This window comes from Hyla sarda, unplaced genomic scaffold (genome assembly GCF_029499605.1).
Source record: "Hyla sarda isolate aHylSar1 unplaced genomic scaffold, aHylSar1.hap1 scaffold_1575, whole genome shotgun sequence".
Lineage (NCBI taxonomy): Eukaryota > Metazoa > Chordata > Amphibia > Anura > Hylidae > Hyla > Hyla sarda.
The window spans coordinates 61,831-80,738 of record NW_026608212.1 but is presented as its reverse complement, the minus strand read 5'-3'; the positions used below and the strand labels follow the sequence as shown (position 1 = coordinate 80,738).

At 44.2% G+C, this 18,908-nt stretch overlaps 5 non-coding genes and 1 pseudogene across 5 annotated transcripts; all 6 read left to right on the top strand.

The window, feature by feature from the left end:
• The first annotated feature begins 224 nt into the window (after positions 1-224).
• Positions 225-415, top strand: LOC130310594 (U2 spliceosomal RNA). The gene has a single exon (XR_008859104.1). It is a non-coding gene; the product is annotated as a U2 spliceosomal RNA (small nuclear RNA).
• A 2,100-nt stretch (positions 416-2,515) lies between these two features.
• Positions 2,516-2,706, top strand: LOC130310593 (U2 spliceosomal RNA). Its single transcript, XR_008859103.1, has one exon. It is a non-coding gene; the product is annotated as a U2 spliceosomal RNA (small nuclear RNA).
• Positions 2,707-4,793: 2,087 nt separating this feature from the next.
• LOC130310592 (U2 spliceosomal RNA) lies at positions 4,794-4,984 on the top strand. Its single transcript, XR_008859102.1, has one exon. It is a non-coding gene; the product is annotated as a U2 spliceosomal RNA (small nuclear RNA).
• Positions 4,985-7,075: 2,091 nt separating this feature from the next.
• Positions 7,076-7,266, top strand: LOC130310591 (U2 spliceosomal RNA). The gene has a single exon (XR_008859101.1). It is a non-coding gene; the product is annotated as a U2 spliceosomal RNA (small nuclear RNA).
• Positions 7,267-14,455: 7,189 nt separating this feature from the next.
• On the top strand, positions 14,456-14,657 carry LOC130310597 (U2 spliceosomal RNA; annotated as a pseudogene).
• Positions 14,658-16,763: 2,106 nt separating this feature from the next.
• LOC130310589 (U2 spliceosomal RNA) lies at positions 16,764-16,954 on the top strand. Its single transcript, XR_008859100.1, has one exon. It is a non-coding gene; the product is annotated as a U2 spliceosomal RNA (small nuclear RNA).
• The last annotated feature ends 1,954 nt before the right edge of the window (positions 16,955-18,908 follow it).

The window sequence follows — 18,908 nt, the reverse complement described above, 5'->3', positions numbered from 1 at the left end:
ATCCGGGTTATGGATTGCATTTAAAAAGGCCCCGTGGGAGTGCAATGGGCCCCTGTCTTGCTGCTTAGCAATAATGGTATGGGTTTAGGTTCTGCTGTGTGTACTGGTGGTTGACTGCCCCCCAGCCCAGAGTGTGCATGGAAAATTGTCTGGCAGCCTCCCTGACAGCAAGCAGTGATAGTGCCCATGAAGGGCACCTTGTTGGGCCCGCCCCTTTCACGGTTATCGCTTCTCGGCCTTTTGGCTAAGATCAAGTGTAGTATCTGTTCTTATCAGTTTAATATCTGATACGTCCCCTATCTGGGGACCATATATTAAATGGATTTTTGAGAACGGGGGCCGATTTCGAAGCTTGCTTCCGTCGCCCTATGCATTGACCCGATATGGCAGTATCTTCGGGTACAGTGCACCACCCCCTTACAGGGTTAAAAAGAAAGATTCCTACTTTCATTGCTACCTGCTTGCTGGCTAGCCAGCTAGCCAGCCCTGTGGGCCTTGCTGCTGCTGCAGCCAAAAAACAAAAGGTGGTGCTGCTGCTGCTTCTGCTGCTTCTGCTTCTGCTTGTGTCTGGCGCCGCTGTTGGAGCGTCCAGGCACAGGACTTCTGCTGCTGCTGACTAAATGGCCTCCTTAATTGGATCATTTGAGTAGCCAGCACACCTGTGCAGGTAGGGCATGACATGATAGGCAGCTGCCTTGATAGCGGGTGGGTGCTGAATGTTCCTAATTGACAAAATAAGATTAATGCTTATGAAGAAATATAAAATCTCATCCCTTCCCCAATATCGCGCCACACCCCTACCCCTTAATTCCCTGGTTGAACTTGATGGACATATGTCTTTTTTCGACCGTACTAACTATGTAACTATGTAACATAACATGGGGGGGGGGGGGGGGGGGTCTCCTGGCTGTTCACACAGGTGTGTCATTGCTGTACATTGACCATGCATTGCTTCTGTGGTATTGCAAAGGCAAAGACAAATGCTTCCAGCCATCCATTGCACTAATGGATTGGTCATCAGCTGGCTGTCTATGTCCCGCATCAATATAGACCAAAGTACAGAGGGTTAGGCTATGCTATTGTGCACCTACCTGATGCATCAGAAGGTGCGAGGCCCTTGCTAAATTCTGTGCACAGACTTTGAGATCTATACTTTAGACTGTATCTAAACCTGCTCCAACATGGACTGACATTCTGGCCTACTTTCAGCCGATGCGACTTGTCTGTCGCTGAACAGTCGCTTTTTATGTATTCAGCACCTATGTATAATGTTGTAAAAATGCTCTAGAAGCTAAAGTCGCAGAAATGTCACACATATTTGGCCTGCAACTTTCTGTGCGACAAATTCAGACAGGAAAAATCAGTATAAATCCTTAGAAAATTATCCCCCAGTGTCTCCATCTGCTGGCGGTATTGAATAAGCATTGCTGCACTGATGGGGTATGCATTAGACGAAAAAAAAGAAGAAAAAGAAGAATAATACGCCCAGAAAAGAGGCGAAAAGGAGAAAAACGTAAAAAAACTTGAAAAAAAAGTAAGAGGAAGAGAAGGGAAAAAAAGGTGGAAATGGGTTTAAAAGTGATTTCGGCGGAGAAATATATATATATATATATATATATATATATATATATATATATATATACGCGCACACACACACATATATATAAACGTATTCTCCGTTGAGATATTGCAGCCGCTGCTGTGTCCAGGCCCAGGAGCCTTAGCACTGTGCTGTGATGTCACTCAATACCACTGACATCACTAGGTGTAAACAACATCTCTCCTTTGCTGTGTATGTGACTATGGAGCTGTTTGGTGATGTCGTCTATTATGGCCTTCATAGAAGCAACAGGAGATTGTTGCATCCATCTAGAACCCTCAGAACTACAGTGCTATGATGTCACTCACTTCCACAGGCCTTGCAGAGTGTAAACAACAACAACCCAGCTTTGTTGTGTATGTAACCATAGGGATTTGTGATGTCACCTAGAACCTTCACAGCAGCGACAGCTTTATGAGGAGCATCAGCACTGCTCTGCCTGAGCAGAACCATCACCGCCATAGGTTGTCAAATAACCCGGATTTAACCCACACAGGTAAGTCCAATGGGGTGCAGGCATGTCCTCTATGCTTACAGCTTCCCGTGGGTGTTGGTTTGATACCGTTTGGGGACAGCCAAGGAGGCATCTGCAGGCAACAAAGGTAGGTGTGTGCTTGTGTGTGTGTTTCCTATGCAGATCCTAAGCCCAGTGTCACATGCAAGTAGGAGGAGTAAGAAGGGTTCCTGGCAAATCCGGGTTATGGATTGCATTTAAAAAGGCCCCGTGGGAGTGCAATGGGCCCCTGTCTTGCTGCTTAGCAATAATGGTATGGGTTTAGGTTCTGCTGTGTGTACTGGTGGTTGACTGCCCCCCAGCCCAGAGTGTGCATGGAAAATTGTCTGGCAGCCTCCCTGACAGCAAGCAGTGATAGTGCCCATGAAGGGCACCTTGTTGGGCCCGCCCCTTTCACGGTTATCGCTTCTCGGCCTTTTGGCTAAGATCAAGTGTAGTATCTGTTCTTATCAGTTTAATATCTGATACGTCCCCTATCTGGGGACCATATATTAAATGGATTTTTGAGAACGGGGGCCGATTTCGAAGCTTGCTTCCGTCGCCCTATGCATTGACCCGATATGGCAGTATCTTCGGGTACAGTGCACCACCCCCTTACAGGGTTAAAAAGAAAGATTCCTACTTTCATTGCTACCTGCTTGCTGGCTAGCCAGCTAGCCAGCCCTGTGGGCCTTGCTGCTGCTGCAGCCAAAAAACAAAAGGTGGTGCTGCTGCTGCTTCTGCTTCTGCTTGTGTCTGGCCGCTGTTGGAGCGTCCAGGCACAGGACTTCTGCTGCTGCTGACTAAATGGCCTCCTTAATTGGATCATTTGAGTAGCCAGCACACCTGTGCAGGTAGGGCATGACATGATAGGCAGCTGCCTTGATAGCGGGTGGGTGCTGAATGTTCCTAATTGACAAAATAAGATTAATGCTTATGAAGAAATATAAAATCTCATCCCTTCCCCAATATCGCGCCACACCCCTACCCCTTAATTCCCTGGTTGAACTTGATGGACATATGTCTTTTTTCGACCGTACTAACTATGTAACTATGTAACATAACATGGGGGGGGGGGGGGGGGTCTCCTGGCTGTTCACACAGGTGTGTCATTGCTGTACATTGACCATGCATTGCTTCTGTGGTATTGCAAAGGCAAAGACAAATGCTTCCAGCCATCCATTGCACTAATGGATTGGTCATCAGCTGGCTGTCTATGTCCCGCATCAATATAGACCAAAGTACAGAGGGTTAGGCTATGCTATTGTGCACCTACCTGATGCATCAGAAGGTGCGAGGCCCTTGCTAAATTCTGTGCACAGACTTTGAGATCTATACTTTAGACTGTATCTAAACCTGCTCCAACATGGACTGACATTCTGGCCTACTTTCAGCCGATGCGACTTGTCTGTCGCTGAACAGTCGCTTTTTATGTATTCAGCACCTATGTATAATGTTGTAAAAATGCTCTAGAAGCTAAAGTCGCAGAAATGTCACACATATTTGGCCTGCAACTTTCTGTGCGACAAATTCAGACAGGAAAAATCAGTATAAATCCTTAGAAAATTATCCCCCAGTGTCTCCATCTGTTGGCGGTATTGAATAAGCATTGCTGCACTGATGGGGTATGCATTAGACGAAAAAAAAGAAGAAAAAGAAGAATAATACGCCCAGAAAAGAGGCGAAAAGGAGAAAAACGTAAAAAAACGTGAAAAAAAAGTAAGAGGAAGAGAAGGGAAAAAAAGGTGGAAATGGGTTTAAAAGTGATTTCGGCGGAGAAATATATATATATATATATATATATATATATATATATATATATATATACGCGCACACACACACATATATATAAACGTATTCTCCGTTGAGATATTGCAGCCGCTGCTGTGTCCAGGCCCAGGAGCCTTAGCACTGTGCTGTGATGTCACTCAATACCACTGACATCACTAGGTGTAAACAACATCTCTCCTTTGCTGTGTATGTGACTATGGAGCTGTTTGGTGATGTCGTCTATTATGGCCTTCATAGAAGCAACAGGAGATTGTTGCATCCATCTAGAACCCTCAGAACTACAGTGCTATGATGTCACTCACTTCCACAGGCCTTGCAGAGTGTAAACAACAACAACCCAGCTTTGTTGTGTATGTAACCATAGGGATTTGTGATGTCACCTAGAACCTTCACAGCAGCGACAGCTTTATGAGGAGCATCAGCACTGCTCTGCCTGAGCAGAACCATCACCGCCATAGGTTGTCAAATAACCCGGATTTAACCCACACAGGTAAGTCCAATGGGGTGCAGGCATGTCCTCTATGCTTACAGCTTCCCGTGGGTGTTGGTTTGATACCGTTTGGGGACAGCCAAGGAGGCATCTGCAGGCAACAAAGGTAGGTGTGTGCTTGTGTGTGTGTTTCCTATGCAGATCCTAAGCCCAGTGTCACATGCAAGTAGGAGGAGTAAGAAGGGTTCCTGGCAAATCCGGGTTATGGATTGCATTTAAAAAGGCCCCGTGGGAGTGCAATGGGCCCCTGTCTTGCTGCTTAGCAATAATGGTATGGGTTTAGGTTCTGCTGTGTGTACTGGTGGTTGACTGCCCCCCAGCCCAGAGTGTGCATGGAAAATTGTCTGGCAGCCTCCCTGACAGCAAGCAGTGATAGTGCCCATGAAGGGCACCTTGTTGGGCCCGCCCCTTTCACGGTTATCGCTTCTCGGCCTTTTGGCTAAGATCAAGTGTAGTATCTGTTCTTATCAGTTTAATATCTGATACGTCCCCTATCTGGGGACCATATATTAAATGGATTTTTGAGAACGGGGGCCGATTTCGAAGCTTGCTTCCGTCGCCCTATGCATTGACCCGATATGGCAGTATCTTCGGGTACAGTGCACCACCCCCTTACAGGGTTAAAAAGAAAGATTCCTACTTTCATTGCTACCTGCTTGCTGGCTAGCCAGCTAGCCAGCCCTGTGGGCCTTGCTGCTGCTGCAGCCAAAAAACAAAAGGTGGTGCTGCTGCTGCTTCTGCTGCTTCTGCTTCTGCTTGTGTCTGGCCGCTGTTGGAGCGTCCAGGCACAGGACTTCTGCTGCTGCTGACTAAATGGCCTCCTTAATTGGATCATTTGAGTAGCCAGCACACCTGTGCAGGTAGGGCATGACATGATAGGCAGCTGCCTTGATAGCGGGTGGGTGCTGAATGTTCCTAATTGACAAAATAAGATTAATGCTTATGAAGAAATATAAAATCTCATCCCTTCCCCAATATCGCGCCACACCCCTACCCCTTAATTCCCTGGTTGAACTTGATGGACATATGTCTTTTTTCGACCGTACTAACTATGTAACTATGTAACATAACATGGGGGGGGGGGGGGGGTCTCCTGGCTGTTCACACAGGTGTGTCATTGCTGTACATTGACCATGCATTGCTTCTGTGGTATTGCAAAGGCAAAGACAAATGCTTCCAGCCATCCATTGCACTAATGGATTGGTCATCAGCTGGCTGTCTATGTCCCGCATCAATATAGACCAAAGTACAGAGGGTTAGGCTATGCTATTGTGCACCTACCTGATGCATCAGAAGGTGCGAGGCCCTTGCTAAATTCTGTGCACAGACTTTGAGATCTATACTTTAGACTGTATCTAAACCTGCTCCAACATGGACTGACATTCTGGCCTACTTTCAGCCGATGCGACTTGTCTGTCGCTGAACAGTCGCTTTTTATGTATTCAGCACCTATGTATAATGTTGTAAAAATGCTCTAGAAGCTAAAGTCACAGAAATGTCACACATATTTGGCCTGCAACTTTCTGTGCGACAAATTCAGACAGGAAAAATCAGTATAAATCCTTAGAAAATTATCCCCCAGTGTCTCCATCTGCTGGCGGTATTGAATAAGCATTGCTGCACTGATGGGGTATGCATTAGACGAAAAAAAAGAAGAAAAAGAAGAATAATACGCCCAGAAAAGAGGCGAAAAGGAGAAAAACGTAAAAAAACTTGAAAAAAAAGTAAGAGGAAGAGAAGGGAAAAAAAGGTGGAAATGGGTTTAAAAGTGATTTCGGCGGAGAAATATATATATATATATATATATATATATATATATATATATATACGCGCACACACACACATATATATAAACGTATTCTCCGTTGAGATATTGCAGCCGCTGCTGTGTCCAGGCCCAGGAGCCTTAGCACTGTGCTGTGATGTCACTCAATACCACTGACATCACTAGGTGTAAACAACATCTCTCCTTTGCTGTGTATGTGACTATGGAGCTGTTTGGTGATGTCGTCTATTATGGCCTTCATAGAAGCAACAGGAGATTGTTGCATCCATCTAGAACCCTCAGAACTACAGTGCTATGATGTCACTCACTTCCACAGGCCTTGCAGAGTGTAAACAACAACAACCCAGCTTTGTTGTGTATGTAACCATAGGGATTTGTGATGTCACCTAGAACCTTCACAGCAGCGACAGCTTTATGAGGAGCATCAGCACTGCTCTGCCTGAGCAGAACCATCACCGCCATAGGTTGTCAAATAACCCGGATTTAACCCACACAGGTAAGTCCAATGGGGTGCAGGCATGTCCTCTATGCTTACAGCTTCCCGTGGGTGTTGGTTTGATACCGTTTGGGGACAGCCAAGGAGGCATCTGCAGGCAACAAAGGTAGGTGTGTGCTTGTGTGTGTGTTTCCTATGCAGATCCTAAGCCCAGTGTCACATGCAAGTAGGAGGAGTAAGAAGGGTTCCTGGCAAATCCGGGTTATGGATTGCATTTAAAAAGGCCCCGTGGGAGTGCAATGGGCCCCTGTCTTGCTGCTTAGCAATAATGGTATGGGTTTAGGTTCTGCTGTGTGTACTGGTGGTTGACTGCCCCCCAGCCCAGAGTGTGCATGGAAAATTGTCTGGCAGCCTCCCTGACAGCAAGCAGTGATAGTGCCCATGAAGGGCACCTTGTTGGGCCCGCCCCTTTCACGGTTATCGCTTCTCGGCCTTTTGGCTAAGATCAAGTGTAGTATCTGTTCTTATCAGTTTAATATCTGATACGTCCCCTATCTGGGGACCATATATTAAATGGATTTTTGAGAACGGGGGCCGATTTCGAAGCTTGCTTCCGTCGCCCTATGCATTGACCCGATATGGCAGTATCTTCGGGTACAGTGCACCACCCCCTTACAGGGTTAAAAAGAAAGATTCCTACTTTCATTGCTACCTGCTTGCTGGCTAGCCAGCTAGCCAGCCCTGTGGGCCTTGCTGCTGCTGCAGCCAAAAAACAAAAGGTGGTGCTGCTGCTGCTTCTGCTGCTTCTGCTTCTGCTTGTGTCTGGCCGCTGTTGGAGCGTCCAGGCACAGGACTTCTGCTGCTGCTGACTAAATGGCCTCCTTAATTGGATCATTTGAGTAGCCAGCACACCTGTGCAGGTAGGGCATGACATGATAGGCAGCTGCCTTGATAGCGGGTGGGTGCTGAATGTTCCTAATTGACAAAATAAGATTAATGCTTATGAAGAAATATAAAATCTCATCCCTTCCCCAATATCGCGCCACACCCCTACCCCTTAATTCCCTGGTTGAACTTGATGGACATATGTCTTTTTTCGACCGTACTAACTATGTAACTATGTAACATAACATGGGGGGGGGGGGGGGGTCTCCTGGCTGTTCACACAGGTGTGTCATTGCTGTACATTGACCATGCATTGCTTCTGTGGTATTGCAAAGGCAAAGACAAATGCTTCCAGCCATCCATTGCACTAATGGATTGGTCATCAGCTGGCTGTCTATGTCCCGCATCAATATAGACCAAAGTACAGAGGGTTAGGCTATGCTATTGTGCACCTACCTGATGCATCAGAAGGTGCGAGGCCCTTGCTAAATTCTGTGCACAGACTTTGAGATCTATGCTTTAGACTGTATCTAAACCTGCTCCAACATGGACTGACATTCTGGCCTACTTTCAGCCGATGCGACTTGTCTGTCGCTGAACAGTCGCTTTTTATGTATTCAGCACCTATGTATAATGTTGTAAAAATGCTCTAGAAGCTAAAGTCGCAGAAATGTCACACATATTTGGCCTGCAACTTTCTGTGCGACAAATTCAGACAGGAAAAATCAGTATAAATCCTTAGAAAATTATCCCCCAGTGTCTCCATCTGCTGGCGGTATTGAATAAGCATTGCTGCACTGATGGGGTATGCATTAGACGAAAAAAAAGAAGAAAAAGAAGAATAATACGCCCAGAAAAGAGGCGAAAAGGAGAAAAACGTAAAAAAACGTGAAAAAAAAGTAAGAGGAAGAGAAGGGAAAAAAAGGTGGAAATGGGTTTAAAAGTGATTTCGGCGGAGAAATATATATATATATATATATATATATATATATATATATATATACGCGCACACACACACATATATATAAACGTATTCTCCGTTGAGATATTGCAGCCGCTGCTGTGTCCAGGCCCAGGAGCCTTAGCACTGTGCTGTGATGTCACTCAATACCACTGACATCACTAGGTGTAAACAACATCTCTCCTTTGCTGTGTATGTGACTATGGAGCTGTTTGGTGATGTCGTCTATTATGGCCTTCATAGAAGCAACAGGAGATTGTTGCATCCATCTAGAACCCTCAGAACTACAGTGCTATGATGTCACTCACTTCCACAGGCCTTGCAGAGTGTAAACAACAACAACCCAGCTTTGTTGTGTATGTAACCATAGGGATTTGTGATGTCACCTAGAACCTTCACAGCAGCGACAGCTTTATGAGGAGCATCAGCACTGCTCTGCCTGAGCAGAACCATCACCGCCATAGGTTGTCAAATAACCCGGATTTAACCCACACAGGTAAGTCCAATGGGGTGCAGGCATGTCCTCTATGCTTACAGCTTCCCGTGGGTGTTGGTTTGATACCGTTTGGGGACAGCCAAGGAGGCATCTGCAGGCAACAAAGGTAGGTGTGTGCTTGTGTGTGTGTTTCCTATGCAGATCCTAAGCCCAGTGTCACATGCAAGTAGGGGGAGTAAGAAGGGTTCCTGGCAAATCCGGGTGATGGATTGCATTTAAAAAGGCCCCGTGGGAGTGCAATGGGCCCCTGTCTTGCTGCTTAGCAATAATGGTATGGGTTTAGGTTCTGCTGTGTGTACTGGTGGTTGACTGCCCCCCAGCCCAGAGTGTGCATGGAAAATTGTCTGGCAGCCTCCCTGACAGCAAGCAGTGATAGTGCCCATGAAGGGCACCTTGTTGGGCCCGCCCCTTTCACGGTTATCGCTTCTCGGCCTTTTGGCTTCGATCCTGTGCGGTTTACCGGGCAGGGTAGGAGTCGGAAGGGGTGGTGATCGGGGCCCTCTTTTGCGGGGGGCCCTGGATTGTTACTGGGTTGCGATAGTGGGTATCTTAACCTGCAAAAATGAGCGGAGAGAGGACTCGAGGACTCGAGGATACGGTGCGAATTTACGTTCCTGGCGAACACCGGGGGACGATTGGATTGGATCAAGTTGTGCTGGAGATTCTTCGCAAGCTCCAGTACCTTCAGGTATGGCATGTAATCGCTATGCAAGACTTCCCTAGGCAAGGGATTTACGATATAACCTTTTATGATTCTGAGGTTTGCCAGAGGGTCTACATGGACTTAGAAGTGATGAAGAGGAGGAATGAGCCAGCTATAATGAGTAAGGTGAAAGTGGAGCCATTATTCATGAATATGTCTAAGGTTGTTATAGTCCATATGTACAACCCGAAGGTTTCGGATGAGATGGTGACCAATTTTTTGTACCGATATTGTGATGAAGTTAAATTTCTTGGAAGACTCAAGAACAGACATGGGTACTTTAATTGTAAAAGGAAATTTGTTGTAAAATTTAAAAAGGACGAAGGAATGGAAGAGGGAAGGAAGAGTATACCACAGGTATTTTCTATTGGAGGAGAAAGAGGTTTTTGTTTTTATGAAGGACAGTTGCAGTACTGTAGACGTTGTCACGCTTATGGACATGTACAGGAGTCTTGCCCTGAGCAAGGAGTATGCTGCAGGAATTGTGGGAAATCAGGTCACAACTCGGGTGAATGTACTGAGAAGAAAACGTGTGATATCTGTGGTAGTGAGGAGCATTTGGCTAGAGGATGCAGCTTATGGTATAGAAAGAAAATGAGCTATGCTGACGCAGCAGGAAATAGAAGAGAGGAAAGAGGAGAAAGGCCATTTCCACGTGTTTTTGGTGTGAATGCTGAGGTGACTCAGGTGATTGACGAGAACTCTGTAAAAGGGAGTGCAGCAGGTGTGACAGTGCAGCACATGAATACTCAGGAAAAATCTGGAAAAGGGGAGGAGGGTGACTCCACTGGTGTGCATTGTGAGGAGACTGGTGTTGGTGAAGAGTTTACTGAGGTCAGTAAGAAGAAAGCACGTAAAGGGAAAAAAGAGAAAGTGGTGGAGAGTGTGGAGACTGTGTGTAGGGAGGTTCCCCCATGTGAAGAAACAATTGAGAATTTTGAATGCCCAAACCCAGTGGTGGGGGAGGAGGAGGGGATGGAGTTTCAGGAGAATGAGAGTGAGAGATCCCTAACACCTGGGCAGAGGGTGATTAGTGGGGAGGAGAATGTAACATCTGAAGAGGAGGAGAAGGAGGAGGAGGAGGGGGAAGATGAAGATGAAGATGCAAATGGAGGCTTTCAAGGTAAAAGTAAAAGGTGTAAGAAAGGGAGTTGGTCAGGGGATCAGACGGATCCTGTGTATGGAGGTGAGAAAATGATGGACAGGGACTCTCAAGTGGGGTCGCCTGATTGCTATGGGATGCTGCTAAGGAAGGTTGAAGGTCAGAATACTAACTTCTAGTTAAAATGGATGTTAAGAAAATGGATTGCCTTCTTTCCTTTTTAATGGCATTGGTTGTGGCTACTCTTAATGTTCGGAGTATAGGAACAACTATCAGAAGAGCAGCAGTTTTTGATTTTTTGGAGAATGTGAAGGGAGATATATTTTGTTTACAGGAGTGTGCAATTAAGTCTGCACCTTATGTAGATGAATGGAAGAGAGGGCAGTCTTTTTGGTCTACATGCACAGAGAATAAAAATGAAGGTGTGGGGATTTTATTGTGTAACAGGGACATTAAAGTTTTAAATTGCCAAGTTTTAGTACCAGGTCGTTGTATGGTTTTAAATTTTGAGTTTTAAGCCAGAGAATGAGAGTTTTTAATGTATATGCGCCAGCAGAAAAACAGGCACGTGTGTTATTTTTAGAGTCTCTTAAACTTTTTATTCCTGGTCGTGATGGTACTATTATTGTTGGTGATTTTAACTGCATTAGATCCGTCAATGATCGTGAGAGCTCTGCTAAGGTTAGAACTGATATTACTTCAAATGTTTTAAACCAAATTATTCAAGACTTACATTATTCTGATGTGGGACTGATGGTTAGCACTGATGAAAGATACACCTATATATCAGATAGTGGCCGCTGTAAATCTCGGATTGATTACATTCTTGTCTCTGAGGGGATTAAGGTGGTCCGGTGCAATCAAATGATGTCAACTTTCTCAGATCATAAGATGGTGTCGGCAGAAATAAGTATTGCAGAGTCCTTTCATTTTGGTAGAGGGCTCTGGAAATTAAATGTAAGTCTATTAGAAGATGAAGAAGTAATGGCCGGTTTTAAAGATTTTTTTTTATCTTGTACTTCTAAACAATCTGTTTTTAGTAATGTTTTAGCTTGGTGGGATTGGGCAAAAAGTGAGTTTGCTAAGTATTTTAAGTTCATTTGCATAAGGAGGGCACAAGAAAAGAGGAGGGGTTATGAAAGGCTTATCTCACGTTTAGAAACTCTCTTTAAGTTTAAACATGTTGGTGTGGAGGTGGAGGAGGAAATTGAGAAGGTGAAAATTGAGATGAAGAACAGGTTGTTGGAAAGAGGTAGAAATATTGTTTTTAAATCCAAAGTTCAACATTTGGAGGAAAATGAACAATGTACAAGATATTTCTTTAAAAAATGTTTTAATGCTAGGGGTGTTTTTAAGTCTGTTTTAACTCCTACAGGGGAAGTTGTTGGTGATGAGATGGTGAAGGAGATTGGCAGATTTTATGAAACACTTTTTAGTAATAAGAGCAGAGCCAGTGAGACGGAGATGAATGATTATTGTAATATTTTAGAGAATAATGTCCCTGAAGGAAAAAGTGCATTTTTAATTGAGGAAGTTTGTGAAGGGGAGATCAAGCAGGCTCTGGACAAGACAGCGAAAGGGAAGACACCGGGCTGTGATGGCCTCCCCTTTGAGTTTTATTCAGTTTTTTGGCATATTTTAAAGCAAGATTTTACACGGGTGGTGCAATATGTTTTTAACTCAGGTATTTTAGCGGAGTCTATGAAGAAAGGAGTTATTACCTTGATACATAAGAAAGGTGATGAAAGAGATTTGAAAAACTGGAGGCCGATCACATTATTGAATACAGATTATAAGATCATTGCAAAGATTGTGGCGAACAGGATGAGTGACATAGTTGAGCACCTTGTTGGAGAATACCAAGTTTGTGCAGTGCCAAATAGGAGAATAACTGATAATTTATTAGTTTTAAGAGACTCTATTTATTATAGTAATTTTAATAAGAATGCACTTTTTGTGGAATCCATTGATTTTGAAAAAGCTTATGACAGAGTTGCTCATGATTTTATGTTTATGGTTTTAAAGCATATGGGTATTCCTGAGAAGCTACTGTTTGTGATTAAAAGTTTTTATTATGGGGCAACAAGTCAGATTTTAGTCAATGGACATGTGGGGCCGGGTTTTAATATTTTATCAGGAGTACGACAGGGATGCCCACTCTCCCCAATTTTATTCATTTGTGTCATTGAGGCCTTGCTCAAAAATGTACAGAAGGACAAATGTGTGAGTGGTGTTTTTATCCCGGGAAGTAATGGAAGGAATTTGAAGGTTTTAAGTTACATGGATGATGTGGTTTTTACTTGCACTTCCCAAGCTGATCTTAATAGAGTGAATTTGCATGTAAAGATTTTTTGTTGTATTGCTGGTATGAAAGTCAATTGGGGGAAGTGCCAATTGAGTAATTTTGGAAAGCAAGGAAAAGTGGTGGTGGATGGCGTGGATGAGAAGGAAGATATTGAAGTGTTAGGGGTTGTTTTTGAAAAAAATCTAAAAGGAGGGAAAAGTTATGAGAAGTTGGAGGAGAAGATAGAGAAGAAATTATCTTTTTGGAAATTGAGAAACTTGTCCCTTAAAGGTAAAGTTCTGATTTTAAAGGCAGTAATTTTGCCACTACTATTATATACTGCAATGGTTTTCCCACCCGGCAAATTATGGACCAGAAGGATGACAAGGAAGTTGTTTATTTTTTTCTGGGGTTCAAAGATGGAAAAGATGAAGAGGGAGGAAGTGATGAAGAGCGTGAAGAAAGGCGGATATAATTTCCCGGATATTAATCTGTTTTTAAAGACTCATTACTTTCTTTTAATTTATAAAGTGTCTCAGTGTAATAATTGGGTGGCAGACATGAGCAGGTATTTGGCAGGATGGTTGTTTTCCAAATGGGGCTGGTGTGAGAAGGATCTGAGGAGACCAATAGCGCAAGTTATACCTACCTTCTATGTGGTTCTCAGGTCTTTCAGTGATCAATTTGGTTTGAGTTCCCTGGGAAAACCTGAGAAAAAGAAAATTGAAAATGAAATAAGAAAAAATGAGAGATTATATGAAGTACCATTCTGCACTACTGCTCAGTCTGTGAAGATCTGGAATCTTTTTAATGTTAGAGGATTATCGAATAGACAGAGAGATGTAAACTGGATGACTTTTCATGGCTGCCTCCCAACCAGAGCTTTCCTGAATGGACGAGGAATAAGAGTGAGTGAGAAATGTCCAAGAGAGGGTTGTGGAGGCAGGGAGGATACAGTGCACTTATTTTGGAACTGTTTTTATGCAAGAGAATTTTTTATGCTTCTACAGAGGTTTTTTTCTGCAATCACGGGATATGTTGATTTTAATTTTGAGAAGATTTTTATTGGTCAGGATTTTAGCAGGAGAGAGGACACACGTGAAAGCTGGATTGTATTTTCTGTTTTTAAAGAAGTTTTATGGGATTCTAGAAACCTGCTTGTTTTTAAAAATGTGTGTATTTCTCCAAGGGAGTTGAAGAGACTTTTTTTTGGAAGGTTGTTTATTATTTTTCTATTTGACAAGAAGAGAATGGGAGAGGAAGAGGCTGAAAAGATTTGGAGATACAAGGAATGGAGAAAGTTGTAAGTATCCTGATCAAGGTTTTGAATTTGTGCTTCTCTTATAGTTTTCTTATTGAGATATTTTTCCGCATGATGTTTTTTCAGACTTTGTTTAGAAGTGATGAGTTTTGGTAGGTGACCTGATGATCGCTTGAACAATAGTCTGTAACTGAGGAAAAAAAAAAAAAAAAAAAATCTGTTCTTATCAGTTTAATATCTGATACGTCCCCTATCTGGGGACCATATATTAAATGGATTTTTGAGAACGGGGGCCGATTTCGAAGCTTGCTTCCGTCGCCCTATGCATTGACCCGATATGGCAGTATCTTCGGGTACAGTGCACCACCCCCTTACAGGGTTAAAAAGAAAGATTCCTACTTTCATTGCTACCTGCTTGCTGGCTAGCCAGCTAGCCAGCCCTGTGGGCCTTGCTGCTGCTGCAGCCAAAAAACAAAAGGTGGTGCTGCTGCTGCTTCTGCTGCTTCTGCTTCTGCTTGTGTCTGGCCGCTGTTGGAGCGTCCAGGCACAGGACTTCTGCTGCTGCTGACTAAATGGCCTCCTTAATTGGATCATTTGAGTAGCCAGCACACCTGTGCAGGTAGGGCATGACATGATAGGCAGCTGCCTTGATAGCGGGTGGGTGCTGAATGTTCCTAATTGACAAAATAAGATTAATGCTTATGAAGAAATATAAAATCTCATCCCTTCCCCAATATCGCGCCACACCCCTACCCCTTAATTCCCTGGTTGAACTTGATGGACATATGTCTTTTTTCGACCGTACTAACTATGTAACTATGTAACATAACATGGGGGGGGGGGGGGGGGGTCTCCTGGCTGTTCACACAGGTGTGTCATTGCTGTACATTGACCATGCATTGCTTCTGTGGTATTGCAAAGGCAAAGACAAATGCTTCCAGCCATCCATTGCACTAATGGATTGGTCATCAGCTGGCTGTCTATGTCCCGCATCAATATAGACCAAAGTACAGAGGGTTAGGCTATGCTATTGTGCACCTACCTGATGCATCAGAAGGTGCGAGGCCCTTGCTAAATTCTGTGCACAGACTTTGAGATCTATACTTTAGACTGTATCTAAACCTGCTCCAACATGGACTGACATTCTGGCCTACTTTCAGCCGATGCGACTTGTCTGTCGCTGAAACAGTCGCTTTTTATGTATTCAGCACCTATGTATAATGTTGTAAAAATGCTCTAGAAGCTAAAGTCGCAGAAATGTCACACATATTTGGCCTGCAACTTTCTGTGCGACAAATTCAGACAGGAAAAATCAGTATAAATCCTTAGAAAATTATCCCCCAGTGTCTCCATCTGCTGGCGGTATTGAATAAGCATTGCTGCACTGATGGGGTATGCATTAGACGAAAAAAAAGAAGAAAAAGAAGAATAATACGCCCAGAAAAGAGGCGAAAAGGAGAAAAACGTAAAAAAACGTGAAAAAAAAGTAAGAGGAAGAGAAGGGAAAAAAAGGTGGAAATGGGTTTAAAAGTGATTTCGGCGGAGAAATATATATATATATATATATATATATATATATATATATATATATATATATATATACGCGCACACACACACATATATATAAACGTATTCTCCGTTGAGATATTGCAGCCGCTGCTGTGTCCAGGCCCAGGAGCCTTAGCACTGTGCTGTGATGTCACTCAATACCACTGACATCACTAGGTGTAAACAACATCTCTCCTTTGCTGTGTATGTGACTATGGAGCTGTTTGGTGATGTCGTCTATTATGGCCTTCATAGAAGCAACAGGAGATTGTTGCATCCATCTAGAACCCTCAGAACTACAGTGCTATGATGTCACTCACTTCCACAGGCCTTGCAGAGTGTAAACAACAACAACCCAGCTTTGTTGTGTATGTAACCATAGGGATTTGTGATGTCACCTAGAACCTTCACAGCAGCGACAGCTTTATGAGGAGCATCAGCACTGCTCTGCCTGAGCAGAACCATCACCGCCATAGGTTGTCAAATAACCCGGATTTAACCCACACAGGTAAGTCCAATGGGGTGCAGGCATGTCCTCTATGCTTACAGCTTCCCGTGGGTGTTGGTTTGATACCGTTTGGGGACAGCCAAGGAGGCATCTGCAGGCAACAAAGGTAGGTGTGTGCTTGTGTGTGTGTTTCCTATGCAGATCCTAAGCCCAGTGTCACATGCAAGTAGGAGGAGTAAGAAGGGTTCCTGGCAAATCCGGGTTATGGATTGCATTTAAAAAGGCCCCGTGGGAGTGCAATGGGCCCCTGTCTTGCTGCTTAGCAATAATGGTATGGGTTTAGGTTCTGCTGTGTGTACTGGTGGTTGACTGCCCCCCAGCCCAGAGTGTGCATGGAAAATTGTCTGGCAGCCTCCCTGACAGCAAGCAGTGATAGTGCCCATGAAGGGCACCTTGTTGGGCCCGCCCCTTTCACGGTTATCGCTTCTCGGCCTTTTGGCTAAGATCAAGTGTAGTATCTGTTCTTATCAGTTTAATATCTGATACGTCCCCTATCTGGGGACCATATATTAAATGGATTTTTGAGAACGGGGGCCGATTTCGAAGCTTGCTTCCGTCGCCCTATGCATTGACCCGATATGGCAGTATCTTCGGGTACAGTGCACCACCCCCTTACAGGGTTAAAAAGAAAGATTCCTACTTTCATTGCTACCTGCTTGCTGGCTAGCCAGCTAGCCAGCCCTGTGGGCCTTGCTGCTGCTGCAGCCAAAAAACAAAAGGTGGTGCTGCTGCTGCTTCTGCTGCTTCTGCTTCTGCTTGTGTCTGGCCGCTGTTGGAGCGTCCAGGCACAGGACTTCTGCTGCTGCTGACTAAATGGCCTCCTTAATTGGATCATTTGAGTAGCCAGCACACCTGTGCAGGTAGGGCATGACATGATAGGCAGCTGCCTTGATAGCGGGTGGGTGCTGAATGTTCCTAATTGACAAAATAAGATTAATGCTTATGAAGAAATATAAAATCTCATCCCTTCCCCAATATCGCGCCACACCCCTACCCCTTAATTCCCTGGTTGAACTTGATGGACATATGTCTTTTTTCGACCGTACTAACTATGTAACTATGTAACATAACATGGGGGGGGGGGGTCTCCTGGCTGTTCACACAGGTGTGTCATTGCTGTACATTGACCATGCATTGCTTCTGTGGTATTGCAAAGGCAAAGACAAATGCTTCCAGCCATCCATTGCACTAATGGATTGGTCATCAGCTGGCTGTCTATGTCCCGCATCAATATAGACCAAAGTACAGAGGGTTAGGCTATGCTATTGTGCACCTACCTGATGCATCAGAAGGTGCGAGGCCCTTGCTAAATTCTGTGCACAGACTTTGAGATCTATACTTTAGACTGTATCTAAACCTGCTCCAACATGGACTGACATTCTGGCCTACTTTCAGCCGATGCGACTTGTCTGTCGCTGAACAGTCGCTTTTTATGTATTCAGCACCTATGTATAATGTTGTAAAAATGCTCTAGAAGCTAAAGTCGCAGAAATGTCACACATATTTGGCCTGCAACTTTCTGTGCGACAAATTCAGACAGGAAAAATCAGTATAAATCCTTAGAAAATTATCCCCCAGTGTCTCCATCTGCTGGCGGTATTGAATAAGCATTGCTGCACTGATGGGGTATGCATTAGACGAAAAAAAAGAAGAAAAAGAAGAATAATACGCCCAGAAAAGAGGCGAAAAGGAGAAAAACGTAAAAAAACGTGAAAAAAAAGTAAGAGGAAGAGAAGGGAAAAAAAGGTGGAAATGGGTTTAAAAGTGATTTCGGCGGAGAAATATATATATATATATATATATATATATATATATATATATATATATATATATACGCGCACACACACACATATATATAAACGTATTCTCCGTTGAGATATTGCAGCCGCTGCTGTGTCCAGGCCCAGGAGCCTTAGCACTGTGCTGTGATGTCACTCAATACCACTGACATCACTAGGTGTAAACAACATCTCTCCTTTGCTGTGTATGTGACTATGGAGCTGTTTGGTGATGTCGTCTATTATGGCCTTCATAGAAGCAACAGGAGATTGTTGCATCCATCTAGAACCCTCAGAACTACAGTGCTATGATGTCACTCACTTCCACAGGCCTTGCAGAGTGTAAACAACAACAACCCAGCTTTGTTGTGTATGTAACCATAGGGATTTGTGATGTCACCTAGAACCTTCACAGCAGCGACAGCTTTATGAGGAGCATCAGCACTGCTCTGCCTGAGCAGAACCATCACCGCCATAGGTTGTCAAATAACCCGGATTTAACCCACACAGGTAAGTCCAATGGGGTGCAGGCATGTCCTCTATGCTTACAGCTTCCCGTGGGTGTTGGTTTGATACCGTTTGGGGACAGCCAAGGAGGCATCTGCAGGCAACAAAGGTAGGTGTGTGCTTGTGTGTGTGTTTCCTATGCAGATCCTAAGCCCAGTGTCACATGCAAGTAGGAGGAGTAAGAAGGGTTCCTGGCAAATCCGGGTTATGGATTGCATTTAAAAAGGCCCCGTGGGAGTGCAATGGGCCCCTGTCTTGCTGCTTAGCAATAATGGTATG